This window comes from Telmatherina bonti (assembly GCF_933228915.1).
Source record: "Telmatherina bonti genome assembly, chromosome: 13".
NCBI classification, from domain to species: Eukaryota; Metazoa; Chordata; class Actinopteri; order Atheriniformes; family Telmatherinidae; genus Telmatherina; species Telmatherina bonti.
The window spans coordinates 15,099,102-15,117,245 of NC_136611.1; the positions used below are offsets into that span (position 1 = coordinate 15,099,102).

The 18,144-nt window shown below is 40.7% G+C and overlaps 1 protein-coding gene across 1 annotated transcript in view; it reads left to right on the forward strand.

Annotated features, from left to right (window-relative positions):
- efna5b (ephrin-A5b) overlaps nucleotides 1–18,144 on the forward strand; it is a gene marked incomplete at its 5' end in the record, with an annotated part of 87,268 nt that overhangs the window by 50,932 nt on the left and 18,192 nt on the right. The gene's annotated exons all lie outside the window — the stretch shown is intronic.

The following is an 18,144-nucleotide window of genomic DNA, read 5'->3' on the forward strand; positions in this document are numbered from 1 at the left end:
AACCTCTTCCCTGTTTTTTACTTATTTTTTTTAATTCACCCTTTTTTTATTTCCCCATGCTATGTATTTTGGCAACACTTTTTGGCTTCATACCTTGAATTCCTGGAAAAAGCATCATGAACAACAAACTAAGGATAAAATACTTTCTTTGTCCTTATTAAGCCAATATCATAGATATTTGCCATTAAGCCAGAAGTCAGATTTTTTTTTTTTTTTTTTTTTTTTTTTACATGAATCAATATGGGGATTGAAAAGAATTTATCAAAAGCCTGAAGAAAACTTTTCTTTCTGACAGGAGGAAGGAAAAAAAACATGTATCTTAACAAATTCAAGCATTTAGTGGACATAAGTCATTGTCGAGGTGAACACAAAGAGCTGCATCTCTAAGAGGGGTCCCAGCATACCTCCATGGACTGTGCAATGATGACATTTACATCATGCTCATCCAGGCTGACCCACTTGGACAGCCACACACAGCAAAAATAAATAAATAAATAAATAAAATCACAAATTGGTCCCGTGTCAGTAGAACCTTTTCATTCATTTGCTGCTGTCTGAGAGAATCTGGATCTTTTTTTTTGCTTTGTCTCAGCCTGTGACCATCTTCCTTTCTGTGCTTCCATCTCTGTGTCAGGATCCCCTGATGGGGGTTAAGTGCTCAGGTTAATTGCAGCCCTAAGTGGTGCCCCACTGCAGCTGAGGAGGAATTTTTTACACCATCCTTAATGTCCTTTATAATTTCACTCGCACCATCATCTGTTCTCTATTGTTTCAAAGCGACCTTTTGGGAAAAGCAATGGACGTCTTTTCTCCACTCGGCTTCTTCCTGTTTTATGCTCTCTTTCTCTTGCATGAAATTTGACAGGACAGTATCAGTTTTCTAAGCTAATGAGGGGGATATATTCAAACTCTAATGCAAATCTCTTTCATAACTGTCATCTGTAATCAGACCTTCGTAGCTGTTAGATGTTTTACACTGAACAAGTCCCATCTTTCTATCTGTGATGTGCTGATATGCCATCTCTTGTTTCCTCCTTCTCATCTGTCAACTGTCCTGTGCTGCCAAAAGACAGCCAGGAGGCAGGGAATGGGAGTGAGGTAATAACAGGAGGTAGTAACAGGAAGGAAAGCATGGAAAGGAGGATGAACAAGGTGATAGGGAAATGAAAGAGGACGATGTTTGCAATAGCAGCAGTAGACAGCAATTTACCTGCTGTTCTGTGTGGAAGAAGGATTCTTAACAACGTGCTTTTCCTGCTGCTGATACCCTCGCATACACTGAATATTTTAATTTATGCCCCTGCAGTCATAAATGTCAGTAGGGCAGATTAAAAACAGGGTGCCTTTTGGGGGTGTTCTAAGTTAAATTACGACGGTTTCTTTAGCTCCACAGCTGAAATTTCCACATCTCGTCCAGCGTTTGTAAGGTCAGCAGGAATCTCCACATGGAGACGTTAACCACAAAATTTGTGCTCATAAGCTGAAGTCGAAGCACGTTGCTGTAGTGCAAAGCATGCACATGAGCTCCTTTTCTTTTCCTACACATTTACATAAACTAGTTTTTTTATCCTTTTTTTACTTTCTTTTATGTTCAGTGAAACACAAGAAGGAACAGCGAAGGTTGCTGTTCTCTGTGCACGTGTGGATAGATCAAAAACATTTTAGTGAACACTATTTGTACTCATGCATATGAGATCAGATACGGATAAGTTTGTGAAGCGCTTCCAACTGAAAACTCTCGCTGTGCCATCAGTGCTTTTGTTTTAGCCTTTTTTTTTATGCTGCTCATATATCTGAAGTGTGCTGCTGCACTCCTGAAAAGATCTACTGTAGATTTACTGGTAAGCTGCACAGCATCTCCTCTCTCACTCACTCTGTTTCTTTGTCACTTGGTACTTACTGTCATTCCACTTCCCTTCCTGTTGGTCTTTATTTGCCTTTGTTTCTTACTCCATCTCCACACACTGACTTCCTCTCCCTCTTACTCCTCTCTAATTCTATTCATGAGAGCTGCACACTCCATCATTCTGTCTCCCTATATCTCTGTCTGCCCTTCATTTTCTCTGCACCTTTCTGCACCAGAGAAAGATGGAGAGAGGGAGGAAACGGAGAGTGGGGGTGGGTTGGAGAGATGGACAGATTAGGTGACAGTGATAAGCGATCGATCTCAAGGCCAAACAGCCTAAGGTAGACCCCTTCTACTACCAATACCACACCTCCCTCCAGGTCGCCTCTTCACTTCCAGTCTTCTGTTTTACACTCTCCATTCATCTGCCCCTCCACCCTCTCCTCTTTCTTTCCATCCTTTGTTCCCTTCCAACTGACAAGGGTTCATTAAGGATCCACTTTGTGTGTATAAGTGCACGTAAGTGTTTGTGTCGGTGTGTATATGTGTATATGTATGCTCACTTATGTCTGTCTGCTTAGTTGATAAGTCATGAATGATCGCTCCCAAAGGTGCCCCTAAAGAGCTTTTAGTGGCTTTGATCACACACACACACACACACACACACACACACACACACACACACACACACACACACACACACACACACACACTAACACACAAGCACAAACATGTGCACAGATATAAACACACAGGTCTGATTAGGATTTTTTCTTTTTGTTTGTGTTTATTCATTTATTTATTTGTTTATTTATTTGGTTGTTTTCCATGAAACATTCAGTGATCGTTGAGCATTCATTTACACACGTTGGTTCATGTTGGTGTGTTAAATGATCTTTTGTTGCTTTTCTCCTAAAGCCCATGTGCACAGAGCAGCACCATGAACATGGTCTTTCATCCAACCCCCCCTTCCCCATGTCATCGCCACCTCCCTCCATCCCCCCGTGTGCCTCAGAATTTGCCCGCCACAGCATATCGCCCTAACGAGGTTGTCTATTGATCAAGTGATGCTCTTTGTTCTGGACACCTAAATGGACCTTCAGCAACTCTCGCCATGCCTTTATGGGAGTTGTTATGGCCGCAGCCTGATTACAACAGAGGCACTTAAAATGCTCAGTGCCTGATGTTTTATGCAAGAGCATGCTTACCTTCGGAGGTGTATGTTTGCTATATTATACTGTCCCCTAAGTGCATTTCAGGGCATTTTTTCTCCCTTCCACTGTTGCTTTTTTTTCTCAGATATCTCTTTTAAGTGTAAATATTGATGGAAATCTTTGCAATCCAACAAGATGCGTGTAAACAAACAAAAAGCATGTCCATGTTTACACGGTGGGGGCTTTTTCTGTTTTCTATGTGCTCGTGTGGGTTTGCATGTTTGCATACATGTTTGAGTGTGTTCGTGTGCCCTCCTATGCGTTTAGTTTAATTTAAGGCCGTCCGAGTGTGACTGGGAAGCATGTGAAAATATTACCCTCAGCTTACCGTCCCCTCCCCACCCTCACCATCCTTCCAATAAATAAGCCTTTCCAGTCAATCATTTCCTCTGCTGTTTATTCTTGATGCTCCTACTTCATATTTCATCGTTCCCCAGGAAATACATGGAATCAGGTCTGATGAATTATGAAGTGTAAGTGTTGATTTTTTCCCCTACATATGTGTGTGTCAGCGTGTGCTTGAATAGAACATCTAACTTAGGCAGTGAGTTAAGCTTTAGTTCCGACTTTTGTAACATTTTGTGAAACACTGATTGTTTCTGGTGTTGCTCTGATCCAGTGTCATCTGTCAAATTTGGTTAAATGAGATGTGCGAGCACTCTCTGTGGTTTAACAGATGCCTCATTTCTCTGCCTCATTCGCTCTCTCTTTCTCATGAGCATGAACAGCATGAAGCCAGAGCCATATATTAAACCCCTCCCACTGTGTACAGCTCATCCTGCATGCTTGTGCTGAACCACAGAGATGGTCAATCAGATTATAACATATGATTTTCATTGTTTTGATAATCATCTTCCCCCCTTTTTTTTTTTTTCTTCTCTGTAACCTGGTGACATTGTTGCTCATTGTCAAATGTAATAACACTTCTACTCACACTATTATTGAGTTAAATTTATCCCAAAAGAAGCAAAAAAGTTTGTATTGGTCCACATTTTTCTCATTCTTATCATAATATGTTTTGTCCCAGATTTCTGCCTTATGCTTTTTTTTTTTTGCCTTTTTCTTGTAACAGAAACAGCAGCTCGGCTGTAATTTTAGGAAAGCCTTATCTCAGTGGATGGAAAAAAAAAGGTAATATTCGGACGGAGAAGTAAAAGATGGGGAAGCAATACTGCATCAGTAAACAACTGAGTAATGGATGCAGGTGAGGCTGTAGGATTAGATTTTGAGATGATTTGTGTTTGAATTGATCCCTGACACCTGTGGGAGGATTTTCTCAACTCTACAAAGCCTCCACTGCTGACTTGATATAGACCGTCTCTTTGCACATACAGTTTACACACAGTTGACTAATGCCTCAACAGGGACATCTCACCCAGGCATCTGTGTCTCTGTGATGAAGGGGCCCCTGCTGTGCCATGATGGGGACATCAATACCAGGCGGTTTAGGCTTTCGACACACTACTGTCAGTGTGTGGAGAGAAAGCAGCAGGTGGAATGAGGCAGACACAAAATGGACGACCGGTGGAAAAGAAAGTGTTGGATGGAGGGATTACTCTGTAGTAAATTTAAATCTGAACATCACTGCTGCAGTAAACTGAGTTGGATTGCAATTATCTAATGTTCAAAGCATGCAAAATCAATCTGGCCGTGAACTATAGTGATGGTTGAAATGATGCCCCATTATTTACTGTGTGTGCTACACATGATTATTGTAAAGTAATAGCAGCTGCTTCTTTTATATATGTATTGATAGTAATTTTGTTTTACTAGCTCTTTCCTTACCCATTCGTGGCATGTGGTGAACGTGCAGTATGCTGTGCTGAAGCAGGAGGTCCTGACAGCCAGCTTAGGTCAGGGGATGAGATGGAGGAGGCAGCTGGAGTGGAGTGTGTGTTCAGGGATGGATGGGCGAAGGACAGAGGGCATTCTCCAACTGCGCTAACTTTAGACCACACATGTCGGTAAACCTCCCAAAACCCATCCACGGCTTGTCACCACATGCTTCCATAAAACCCTCTTTGTGTGTGTATTTTCTGTGTTTGCACACACTGACTTGGGGGCATAAATAAAGAGCACAGAGGCCTCAAACAGCTTCCTACTACAACAAACCCCATCTATGTCTTGAAATTTTATTCTCTTTCCTAAAAGGTTATGTTTCAGTTCGCGCTCCGTGACATGAGTTCAGAAGTTCATGAACTCACAGTTGGAAGTGTGAAAAATGTAGCCTGTGCCCTCCAAGGCATGACCTACAGACCTCGTTTTAGTGCCAAATCCTTTGGTCTCCCCCCAAAGGAGAAACTAAACTAGGTCAATTAGTAAGAATTGAGAACTAGATTTGGTTTGGTAAGAATCAATCAGGATCTCTGTTATCGGGGGAATGATTTGACAAGATGTAGGTGTATGTGTGTCTCTATAGATATAAAAAGAGGAAGTTTTGGGTTGTGTGTGCATCAGAGTAAAACGTCCTTACGATCCTCTTTCTCATGAGTGGTTTTGATACCATTATAATTTTTCTCTCATTCAGTGCTTGGAAATAAAAAGATACAACAAAAGTACTACCAGAGATAAGATGCACAAAACTGTACAAAATTGCACATGTATCCACATACATTAAGGTCACCCCCTACATATGCAGCGTGCTTGTTGCACTAACCACCCACAGCCCAGAACAAAGGCTCGCTAAACATCTTTTTGCTCGTTTGACGTGACACAAAGCTCTGTTACACAGACAGAGTTCCTGCTCTGTCAAACTGGGTCTTTTAAACAGGGCTGAGTTGGGATCAAAGACAAGGACAGGACTGACTGCTCCCACTTTGCATGGTTTGATCTGGTTACGGCAAAGAGAAGCGCGCTTGGTTTCCTCTGAGGGAATATTCAGCCAGTCATGAAAAGTATCCATGGACAGGTGGGATTCTTTGTTGCGCTTTCCTTTTAAAGTCCAATTTCTACAAGAGGTCATTCGCACTGATATTTCATATTTCCTGTCTATGAATGAATGGACTTGACTGTCTGTGAAAAGTCTGCGAATAAATAAATATAAGTAATCAGACTAAGACCAGAGTAATGGAAAGCTTTTATATATATATAAAAAAAAAGAAAAAAAGAGCAGTACAAGGACGACTGCAAACCGGGCCTGAACTGTATCGTTCAACTGTTAAAGATTTATGTGTTTACGTCCAAGCAATGAGCAGATGTGTAGTCAGGTTGTGTGTGTGTGTTAGTTGGACTATGTGCAAACTCTATGTCTATATTAAATTGTGACCTGTGTGGCCCTGTATTACACCAACATTGCCCACAATAAGACACCCAGTCAAAGTACCCGACACACCACTTAACCCCCTGCCTGGGACCTTGACAGCTTCTCCATGGGAGGCTGACCCTGAAGGTCCAGGAAAATGCTTTGTTCATACCAAACAAACACACACACACATACTCACAACACGCTGCATTGGTATAAACTTAAATATTCTGGACATGCATGCACACACATGTGTACACAGAGTGGGAGCTAAAAGACCACATAGTTTTTAAACAGGCATGTGGAATTAGCAAAGAGGCCCATGTGTCAGCTCCCTGCTGGCAAAAGCACTGTCCATCTCCCAAGAGTCGCGGCTGCTGCTCTGTCCTCTTGACCACCCTGCCATATTTCTTTGCATCCATTTATCTCCTTCTGACACACACGTGAAATGAGACATTGAAATATGTATAGAAGGACTGGATGAATGACTTCCATCAGCTCTCAGTAAACATGTGCTGCTGAAACACTGCTTTTACGATCAGCAGAGCAGTATAATCCCCGACCACTAAATTTTCCTTTTCATCAAAAAGTTATTATTGAACTTCAAAGCTATTTTAAGGGAAGGCTCCACAATGCAGCCCTTCTGATATAACTGAGATTAGTGTGACAGGTTTCAATTGTTAAGATACTTACCCTTCAAAAACCTTTAGTTAATCAACAAACAGTTTTGTGTCAAAGCTTTGTTGTTTAGACTATTTTGTTAAATAGATATGAAGTTCACACAAGACGCGTGTCCTCTGTCTAGACTGACATAGATAAAATAATGAGATAATTGCAAGATAATGTGGCTAAACGTATCATCACACACTGTACGTTGTATATTTTGCACAGTGTAATAATATACTTTAATCCCTGAAGACAAATGGAAGAAGAAACCCCGATAAATCCTTCTCTCTCTATTGAGAAACAGTTGGGAGGTGTTCCAATCATGCAATGGTTTCTTTTAATATAGGATTACAATGTTTTACTGCTTTTCATTTCACAGCCCTTACATCGCCTAAAGACAGTAATTAGTGTAAAAATGAATGGTTGATATTTCCTTTCATTAGGAGAGCAAGCAAACTCTATTAAGTGAAATACTGTGCCATATTTACAATGAGCTCTACTGCACTGGAGTTGTAGAGGGAACAATATAGATTACAGCTGAGACAGTTAGGAAAAATCAGCTAGGAGTAAAAGGTTAGGATAAAAAAAAAAATCTAAAGTTTTTCTGAGTAGTTTGTGCTCAGTGTGAATGTTGCCGGGTGTCTCACTAAATGTTTTAAACATTATATAATCTAAGCAGTTATTACCATTAATCATACTAGGATACTCATAAAGACTAAATAAATAGTGATGGAAAAGTCAAAGAAACCAAAGGAAGTTTCACAAATTTCTGAAATTTATTTGGTATTTCCTTTTTAGTTTCTGGCCACTATTTTAAGGTTTGTTTTATTCTCTTATTGAGCAATTGTACAGTTTTACAGCATGTCAGAAAGTAGCATATAAGTGATTTTGGTACTGCGTGTTCAGTGCTTCAGTACTTTTTGTGGTAATGATCCATCTATTCAAAGTGAAATATGATCCAAACAGGTAAAAAATTATTGTTAATTAAAAAAAAAAAAAAGATTCATATAAATGAGAATACGATAAAAAAAAATAGTAAATGATCTACAGTTGTGTGACATTCTTGTTTAACCACTTCAAAAGTCAGTTCTACTAGTATAAATGTATTATTTGTCCAATTTAATTTTATTTTATTAAAAAAAGATAAATCAATAGATAAATCAATGAGCAAGGATGAAGATAAAATTCTGCAGTTGGGAAAGATTTGTTGTAGTTTTCATGTTAGAAAAAGAAAACCCTGAAGGAGCGAGGGAATGCATGAGATGCACCTGACAACGGCGATGCATAGACACACAAAAATAATGGAATAGTTATAAACCAATAGAAACACCTATCTCATCTTAAACCCTCTACGGTCACTCAGAAACCCTCGCTGACTTTCTGTGCATGCATGCAGCAACATGACGTGCACTGCTAGTGGTTTGTTAAGTGTGAATGGGGCAAGAGTGGTGGCATTATAGCATCCTGTCCCAGCTCCATGGTAACCTATTGGAAGGTCAGTGTGTGTGTGTGTTTTCCCTCATCTATTTAGGGTATAGATATACAGCATATGGGGATATCCAAGTTGATTTGTGTGTTATGTGTGTGTGAGAGGGAGTACTAATGACCAGTGCAACTGGTGAGATAAAACGAGCCAGAAACATATACTTGTATGTGTCCTCTTTTTTTTCATCACTGCTCTTTTTATTTTCATCTTGCTGCCCACATATTTACCCTTTCCCTTCATGCTTTGCTCCATCTTTTTCAGTATTTGAGCCTTCATACGTGCCTTTTTTTCTCAGAGGTTTTTGCCAGTTTTCTATGTCCTTTCATCCAAAAAGGCGGTGGACGGTTTACATGGTAGAATACAGAAGATTGTGGGTTGACAGTCTTCTGTAATATGCCGAATATAGGTGGGTCCCCATAAGATGGACAAGGCAGGGAAGATGAGTAAATAACTGTTCTCCATTTCTCCCTTTGTTGTTTCTCTGTTCAAGCAATAAATAATTCCCCAGCTTTAGATGTCAACAAAGCAGTGTAATTAATAGAAATGCATGCTGGGATCTGTGTTGTGAGGTTTGAGCCAAGCGAAATGTGCCAAACCACTGGTCTTGCTTGAATGACTTTTGTTAAAATGCATGCGTAGTTGTATTGTTTGGTTAGATTGACTAATATTTTGCATCACACAGTTTTGTAGGCATTGATAAACAGCTGATTTAGCGCATTTATAAAAAAATAAATATTGATTTAATATTTTTTTTGAGACTTTATTGACCTCATTACAGACACATTACATAACTTTCTGACCTCAAGACTCTGCGTCCTGGACTTGTTCAATGACACAGCGACATCCATCATGAGTATTTCTAAAGCTGCCGTTGCCCAGCAGCGTCCAGAGGGTGAGAAACCGCACGATACAACTTTTACATCCGGGATGCGACGTGACGTTTCGGCAGAATCTCGGATCACGGCATAAAAAGAAACAGGCTGTTTTGAACATGCAACATCGCTGATTCAGCAAAGAAATGCAAGAACATCAAAAAGAGAGTGACAAAACCAGAGTCATTCTAAGTTCGTCTTCTGCTGGCTGGAGAGTGCGAATAGTTCAGGTAGGATGCAAGATGGACGCCGAATTAGCCGTCGAAAAGGGGCGCGCGACGATGAAAATGGCAGACATTCTGCATTGTGTCTTTAGGGGTTACAGCCCTTAAAACCTTACTTACTGCTTCACCTGGCTTGGATAGACCCTCTTTTATCCATTTATGCTTTGCACCAGGGACATTATGCAAGACTGTTCACTTTCCACAGAAGCACAAGTGCACCTGGGAAAGCTTTCTGTGTTTACACTTCTCTATCACCCGGCCTATCAAGGTGTTTAGTTATGTCACTTACTAGGCATTAATGATTGTAGACACATGGCAACTCTTAGCAGCCATGTGGTGTTTTTGTATTTATATAACCTCCTGGAATCTGCTCAGAGCAAGCTAACCAGCTTGCCATTCCAGGCTTTAGACGAATACTCCAACTCTGTTCATTTTTGTAAAGGATGTCCCATCTTTCTTTAACATTAGTTTGACATGTTACATGGCTCATAGCTGTTTCATTGCTGCTGTTCTGTCCCAGCTGCCAAACACCCTGTCACCATAAAACAATGACTTATGATTAATGGCCGACACGTCTCACCACTCACCGATACACGGCTATTAATTGATAGTTACTGCCCATGTGCGACCGTGGAAAAACTCACACAAGCAAGGAAACGCACATCTACTTTGGTCCCAGTAAACATGTCAAAGTGAACAGTATTTACAAAGAGATTGAAGTGGGTTTGGGGCAGCTATGATTCAGAAGAATGGCCCCAGGGTCTGACAGGATGTTGGGGGATGTGTCATTTTTTCCCTGACTCCCTTGGTGATGAGGGAACACATAAAGAAACCCTTTTACACACAGACATATACACACACTCAGTCATTCCCTCACGCGTATAGTGTACACCCATAAAAAAAAAAAGGTTGTTTGGCAGAGTAATGAGTAGATGAGCTCAGAGGAAGTATCTGTCTGCCTTTTCCCCTCCGTTTTGGACTTAAGCTGCAGTATGCTGATGCAGACGACATCAAACACTTACTGGAGCCCTACATCTCGCCGTTTCACTCAGCACCAAGAGCAGAACAAGAACTTGTCTGTCATTGCTCTTAATTCATTGTCTCCCTGGGGCAAAATGAGCACTGACAGACATAAATGGCAGAAATGAATATTGTAAGATCACAGTCAAGGGTGAAGGTAGTGGGAGAGGGTGGAAAAAAAAATGAGTGATGGCGCAGAGGAGGTATAGGATGGAGAGATGTTTAACAGGCTCTAGATATGAGAGGGAATGAAACTGGATGTGAGAGAGAGAGAGATGAAGGAATGTGCTGCTGACAGTCAGTAAATTATACTGGGCTGACCACCTGTTCTGTGCCTTGAGGTACACCATCTATAAAGCTACAGCAGATGGACACAATAAAATGCACCATGACCAGCAGCTACACACGTATGTGTGTGTGTGTGTGTTTGTCCATTAAGTCTGATAACCTGTATAAATATTAAAATACGCCTGCATTCATGCAGGCTTCAGCCCTCTACCGTGACCCAGAGGTAGTAATATGTGATATTCTATATGCCTGATGTCACTGCGTCTTCTCTCTGAACCCCTCTCAATGTCGTAAGCCTATCAGCCAGTTAGCCAGCTAGGAATGTAGCTGTCAACTCATATACAAGATCACATTCTCACATGCTCTTCCTCTGACTTCACAGCACTCCGCTTCTTAGTAGTTGTCTCTTTACGTCAGCGCTTACATTCATGTGGCATCTCTAATACCCATGATAGATATGATTTTATGTGTTTGCTGTGTTGTGTATATGAGGGTTTTATAGGTTCTTGAATTAGGGAATTTGATGGGTAATATTGTTTTTTTTTTCTTTCTTTTTCTTTTAATGTAAAGCACTTTGCATAACATGTTTTACTGTATGAAAAGTGCTTTATAATTAAATATTGATTGATTGATTGATTGATTGATAGTGTTTACTTGGATTTTATTTTTAAGTCAGAACATGTTTCAACAAAGATTTGAGCAGAACAATTAGATTTAAATATAATTTTGGCCGGCTTGTTAACAATCGTTGCTACGGTGAACAGTTAGTGTCATGAATTCCAACATGGTGACATGTTGGTGGTTTTTGCAATTAGTACACAATTATGTCTCTGCCTGCTTGTTGGAATACCAGTCTCTCAAAAATTTAGCCACTTCGTCTGACAAAAAGAAATAAAGCTTTCAATCTCGCGGTGTAAAACTGCTGAATGTGTGGGCTGGTCAGGAATTTAATTTTACAGTCAAGATGACTTTGAGTTGGAAATACAGAGTGCAGTTATCAGTCCTTCATCTCTTTCCTTTCAGCACTACACTGTTTTGCCATCAGCAATAGGTGCATGTCTGTCTGGAAAGCCGAGTTGTTTCTAACAGCTGGAGGAAAAAAAACAAGGGTAAAATTAAGTGCGACTCGCTCGCTCTCTTCCTTCCTCCTGCCTCTATCTGTCTGTCAGTGCGTTTTCCTTCAACTCTCTCTCTTTTATGCTCAGACCCAAACCAATCATCTGTAATTAGACAACTGTGCAAACTATATTGAGAAGTGTTTGCGACGTGTGCTTTTGTACCGTATGTGTTGAAAAGCTCTGAAAAGGCTTTAGCATGTGTAGATTAGTCAGGGTTCAGGAAGAGTTCATCTCCTCTTTGCTAAACATATTTTCCTTCTGGACTAAAATCAACAAGTGATCCTTCATTTTAACAGCATGCACATATACTCTCCCCTTCACACACAGCAATATGAGTGTGCACACTCAACACTGGGTGCACTGTGAGGAAAAAAAGTTTTTCAGGTGGTGCAACAGATTGCTTTTTAAGGTACCAGTGCATTTCTAGTTTCTTGCTTACTGTGATTTGATTTATCAGGCAGCAGAACATTGCCTGAGGATACGAAATTGAAAATATATCAGATGTATGAATTTCAACAGAGGAAGATGAAATAATGTAAATAGAACTGATTTGAGGTCATGAGTTGGATTTGGAAGTGTGAGAAACTCAAGCAGGCATAAAAATAAAGAGATAGGTTGGACCAGGAATAATAAAAAAAAAAACCCCAAAAAAACCATGAAGAACTGTCTTCCTCTTTCCCTTTCTAATGCAGGTAGCTGACAGGAGTGCTTAAGCACTTTAGTTTTGACAGTTTATAACAAAGTCTCTAAAGACCAGAAAGCAGGATTTTTTTTCAAGCATTTGGTTTTACATAAGAAGTTATATTCTTTCCCTGATGCTGTCTTTTAACCAGTCATTTATCGCAGTTGTGAAAAGTGTTGATTTCACATTTTCGCTGCAACATGAAACTTCCACTTCTCTTCCGGAAGTTCTCGAAAATGTCAAACCTTTAAGTCTAATAACATAGCTTGTTCGGAATTAGTCTCCGCCTGCTCTTCCGAGTGACATCTGGGAAAGGTGGTATTTACAGCGGTGCTGCTAGACCACATTGAGATTTTCCTCCTCTCCACCTCTATTGAATCTCACTTATTCAACTGGTAAGATGACTCGGGTTGCTCTCTGGGTGCTATTGAGTTCTTGCTCTCTTTTTTTTTCTTCTTCTTCTGCCTTTCTCTTCCACTCAGGTTATCTATCTCTCCCTGTCCTTCTCGCCGCCTGTCTGCAGCCACCGATGCACAGCTTAGAGAGGTGGCTGATTGGACTGCGTAGGGTACAGTGTGTGAGCATAGGGCCTATGCGTGCACACAGCAGTGTGTATGTTTTCCTCTCATAGCGAGTGAATGTGCGTGCCCCAGTGTGCACTGCAATGTCACTGGGCTGTGTAATTGAAATGGAAATGAGCCAATCAGCGACTGCAGTGGTGTGCCACCTTACCCTGCATTCACTTCTCTGTTCCAGCTCTGCCAAACTCACTCTCTCTGTTTGGGACTCACTTTGCATGTTCATGTGTTTGCGCGTGTGTGTGCTGACAATACTTTGCCCTCAGTTTTAACCCAAGGGCCCGAGGAGGCAGTGTGAAAACGTAGTCATTTGATCATAAAAATGATCTCCTTCTCTCTGACGAGCACATGCACGAGCCCACGCTGTGTGTCCAGCGGATTTGCTTGGCCTTGTGTTTTCACCCACAGTTCACTGGGAAAGCTGTGGCACAGCAAAGACATGTAATTATCACCATTGGACAATTAACCTCCCATCCAAGTTTGCTCCTTAATTACCTATTTTACTGCTTGAAAGCATCCGTTGCCACTCAGCGCTGCTCCAGTTTCTTACGAGAATGGAGGGGGAAAAAAAGGGTTACCAGAAGAATGTCGTAAAATACAGGGAAGCGACTGTGGCTGGGCGGAGAGTGTGCATGTGTGTGGCATTGAGGGAGGAGTGAGGATAACTTTTTTTTTTTTTGCAACAGCTTTTTTCTTAATTTAGTAAAAAAAAAAAAAAAAAAGCCATTTTCTCATGTGTGCTGTGTCGCTGAAGTTTTGTACACATTACACACCAGAGCTTTATGTGAAAATGCAAATTTCAAAACTAGTCAGACCAGATGTTACATGGATTTTACCCCACCAGATCACTGTGGTCCAACGTCTGCACATAGTCTGCTTCTGCCAGTGGGTGGATGGTTTCCTAATTTATTATCCACCCATAGGTCATAAATTGTGGAAGTTAGTACATGTAGCTGTCCTGATCTTGGGTTTCTCTTTGCTAGAAGAAGCGTACAAAGGATGTGTATGAGAAAAAACTCAAAGGCATCAAGATATCCGATAGCTCACCTGCTACCAAGAGTATATTGTAGATTATTACAGGATGGGGCCACTTGAAGCCATTACATAGAAACTGATGGGTAAAATTGAGTCCCTGATGCAGCTGGAGGGGAGAACTTGGCCAGAGATCAAACCTATGTTTATGTATATGGTTGTAATCATGTTGATTCCTGCCGTAACATAACCTTGTAAGCAGTCTGATGGGAACTGACTTCAACAAGTGACTTCGACAAGCCTCACGTGGCCATTAAAGAAACTGCAGCTTCAGAACCTAATGTGTAACTTTGATACTAATGGAGTTGATACTGCATGCAGAGAACAAAATAGGTTCAGTGGATTCGTGACAACTTTATTTACTCCATTTATGCAATAGTTTATTTTCTCTGTACACAAAGCAATTTCATTCAACCGGTTTGCATGTTGATTTTATGGAATGAACAGTTCTGTCATTTGTAAGCAAATAAAGTACCAGCTATTGAACGACACATTTTCCATCATATTCTGCCCTTTTATCCCTTTTTTTTTGTCTTAATCAAATTGCATTTTGCAGTGATGTGAATCCACTCAGACAATCTTATGCTGTTTACCACTTATGTAAAAGAGTTTCTGTACAACATTTAAGAAAATGTCTTCAGAGATTCCTACTGGGATGTAGGAAGGATATGAGTATTAGTTCATTAGTACATCTATTTAAATACATACTTATAAAGAAACAGTCCAAATCATGGAGCATCAATTTCTCCTGGGACTGGTGGAACAGCTGCATTTTGAACACAGCAGCAGGTAGAGGAAAAAACAAAAATTTCTGTTAAGTTAGATTTATTATTTATAAAATCTTGGTTTTTTAGGTCCACACAATGTTAATAAAACAGTAGTAGTGATTCAGGTTTAACTTACACTCTCTACATTAGTTGACCCTGCAGCACCATTGCAGTCTTTCTTTCTGTTGACACCAGCACTGCTGTTCTGTCTCTCCTGCCCACATTTCACTCTTCTGGATTCTCAAAGATCCCTGATTTACATTTCATTGGTGCATAACAACTTGGAGCTTGTATATGCAACACGGTGGCTGATGTACAGTTTGTTTGAAAAACACGAATCCATTTTGTGTTGAGGAACAGTTTCCTCTCACCGCTGAAAGGCAGGGACTGTTTATACAACTGCAGTGGCCGATTAAATCACCCATTGCTATAAACAAGACACCAGCCGCATCTAAAACTCCCACATGACTCCCATGATAACTGGGTTTTTATAGAGACAAGAATAAAAAAAACAAAAAACAAACAAAAAAACACAACAAATCCTAAAAAAATCCAAATTTCCCTCGGGCACATCTTGATGACAAGCAGTCTCTAAGGAGACTTGGCTGCAAACAGTCATGTCATGTTATGCACAAGCAGTTTCAGTAGAGTCTCCTTTAATGATGACTGCATGGATAAATGACTACTGCGAAGACTCACTGGGAGCCCGGCTGTACTATCTGCAGTATTCAGTCTTGCTGCCTCTCTCTCTTTTTTTTTTTTTTTTTATTCCATCACCCTCTTTTGGAGGCAGGTCCTTTCTCCCCCCTTTTTTCTGTTTCTCACCCTCGCTCCCTTTCTCACTCCGTGCCATTAGCAGCTTCTGGCTGTCTCACTGCTGCTGCTTTGCCAATGTGCCAGGGAACTCACTCAAGATAACACAAACCTAATACATGTGTGCATACTTGTGAGGTGTGTGTGTGTGTGTGTGTGTGTGTGTGTGTGTGTGTGTGTGTGTGTGTGCTAGATGGGCCTTTCCTGCATATGTGCATGTATGTGTGTGAAATACATGTTACAAATGCCTTTCCTGTCCCTTTTTATGAGCTCACTCACCCAAACATCCTCTGGCTCATTTGCAGTCAGGGCCACAAGCCGCTATTCTGACTGCTGAGGCACGGAGAGAAGGGCAGCTGAAACATCACACACACACACTACCACACTGATGCATGCATACACACTCTAATTCTCATTCTCTCTTGCTCTGTCACTATCACACACACAAGGTGTATATAGACACACACACACACACACACAGAAGCTGGAAGGAGTGGATGGGAGGATGTAACCATTAAGTCAGTGACATTTTGAAGCAGTAAGAGAGATGCATGGCTCTTCCTGGACCTCCATAGACATGTTTTAAATGAAATGTTACAGATGAGCTCCTCCATGCCTCAGCTGTAAACACTCTTAGACTGGTATTTACCCTACATGGATAAACACAGCAAAACTACATTTCATGCTAGCTCAGGCTCACATGTCCACATAAACATACAGAGCACATCCAGAGGACGCACATGAGCCCAATAATGAGAAATGGCTCGGCTCAATTTGTCGCTTGATTATTAAACAAAACATTCCATTATACCAACATGAATTAAGAGACACTTGAAGGCACCAGAAACACTTCTTTACATTTTTTTTCTTCCTAATTTGCTATTTGATCTTCAAAACGAGTGGTCTGGTTTTCATTGTGATTGTAATTCTGTGTAGTTTGTCCAGACGGACTGCAGGCTGAAGCAATCCGCGTGGGATATTCCGCACACGTATGGCAATTTGATTTTAAAAGATCCATTCTTTAGAGTAAAAAATCCAACATCACACAGGCGCGACAACAGAGCAGTGGAGCCATTATGGTTTGAAAAAGCAAATAAGTGGAAAAAAGTGAGGAAAAAATGTGGAAAGAAAGAGTTTTTCATACAATTGTGCAAGGTGTATTTTCAGCAGCATTAGAAGATGTTGGATGAAAATCATTAAAGTTCCCCGCAGTGGTTTTGTGTACCAGCCTGAGAATCGTCTTATCAGTTAGTTATTGTTCTTTATCACATCTATCAACCATTTAAAAGAGACATTACTTGTTATTTCTTTTAAAACATTTTCAATACTTTCAATGCTCCCTCAGAATGTTCATCTTGAGGCTCCAGAGTTCTTGGGATGAAATTATATTTTTCTGTCACACACTTTGCAACTTGTATATTCTTGGGGCTTGAAGAGTCTTTCTTATAGACAGCAGAGGCAGATTTCACTTAAAGGTTTCCTCAAAAATTCTTGTGAGGTTGTGCTGTTACAACATTAGAGACTGGGTCTCAGTTATAGGCTCCCACCACCTGGCTTCAGTGTGAAATGAACCAGTTAGCAGCAGCTGTGCGGATAGGCATGGCAATTTTGTGGTTAACATCATCACTCTTAGAGCGCTTCAAGTGCGCCTGCTTAATTGAGGGCATCACTAACAAGTTAACAGGTGTTCAGCATTTTTCCTCGGAGGCCTCCTTCTGACCCCGAGGTTCGGGTCATACCGCCCAGATAAAGCAGAACATTTGCAATGCAGAAATTGCTCTCCAATTCTGTGAAAATTCTACAGATGAGAGGCCTGTTTGTGGATCAACGGAGAATAGATTGCAACAGTGCATTTGTGTGTGTGTGTGTGTGTGTGTGCGTGCGCAGATGCTAGTTTGTGACAATGTGTGGCCTTTTGATGAAACTCCCTGTATGTATTGCAGCCCTCTGACCCTGTGCGGCCTGTTCTAGATCATTGCTGCTGTAAAGATGCTTCACTGCACAGCCCTCGGAGACATCCCGGCTCCGTATTTTTCCTATCATGACATTTACTGCTCTGCCATCCTGCAATCCTGTTTCTCTCTGACAATTTCTACTTCTCACTCACTTTTTGTGTAGAAAAATCTTTGATTAAGGTTTTCCTTTTTTTTTTAAAGAGCAAGAATTAAAACTTTGTTTTTGCTACATATTTTCTCAGGAATTGATGCTGAAGTTTGTAATCCTTTGAACAGCATGTGTGTGTGTGTGTGTGTGTGTGAGTCAACATATGTTGCATGTAAAGATTTCTAAGCAAACCA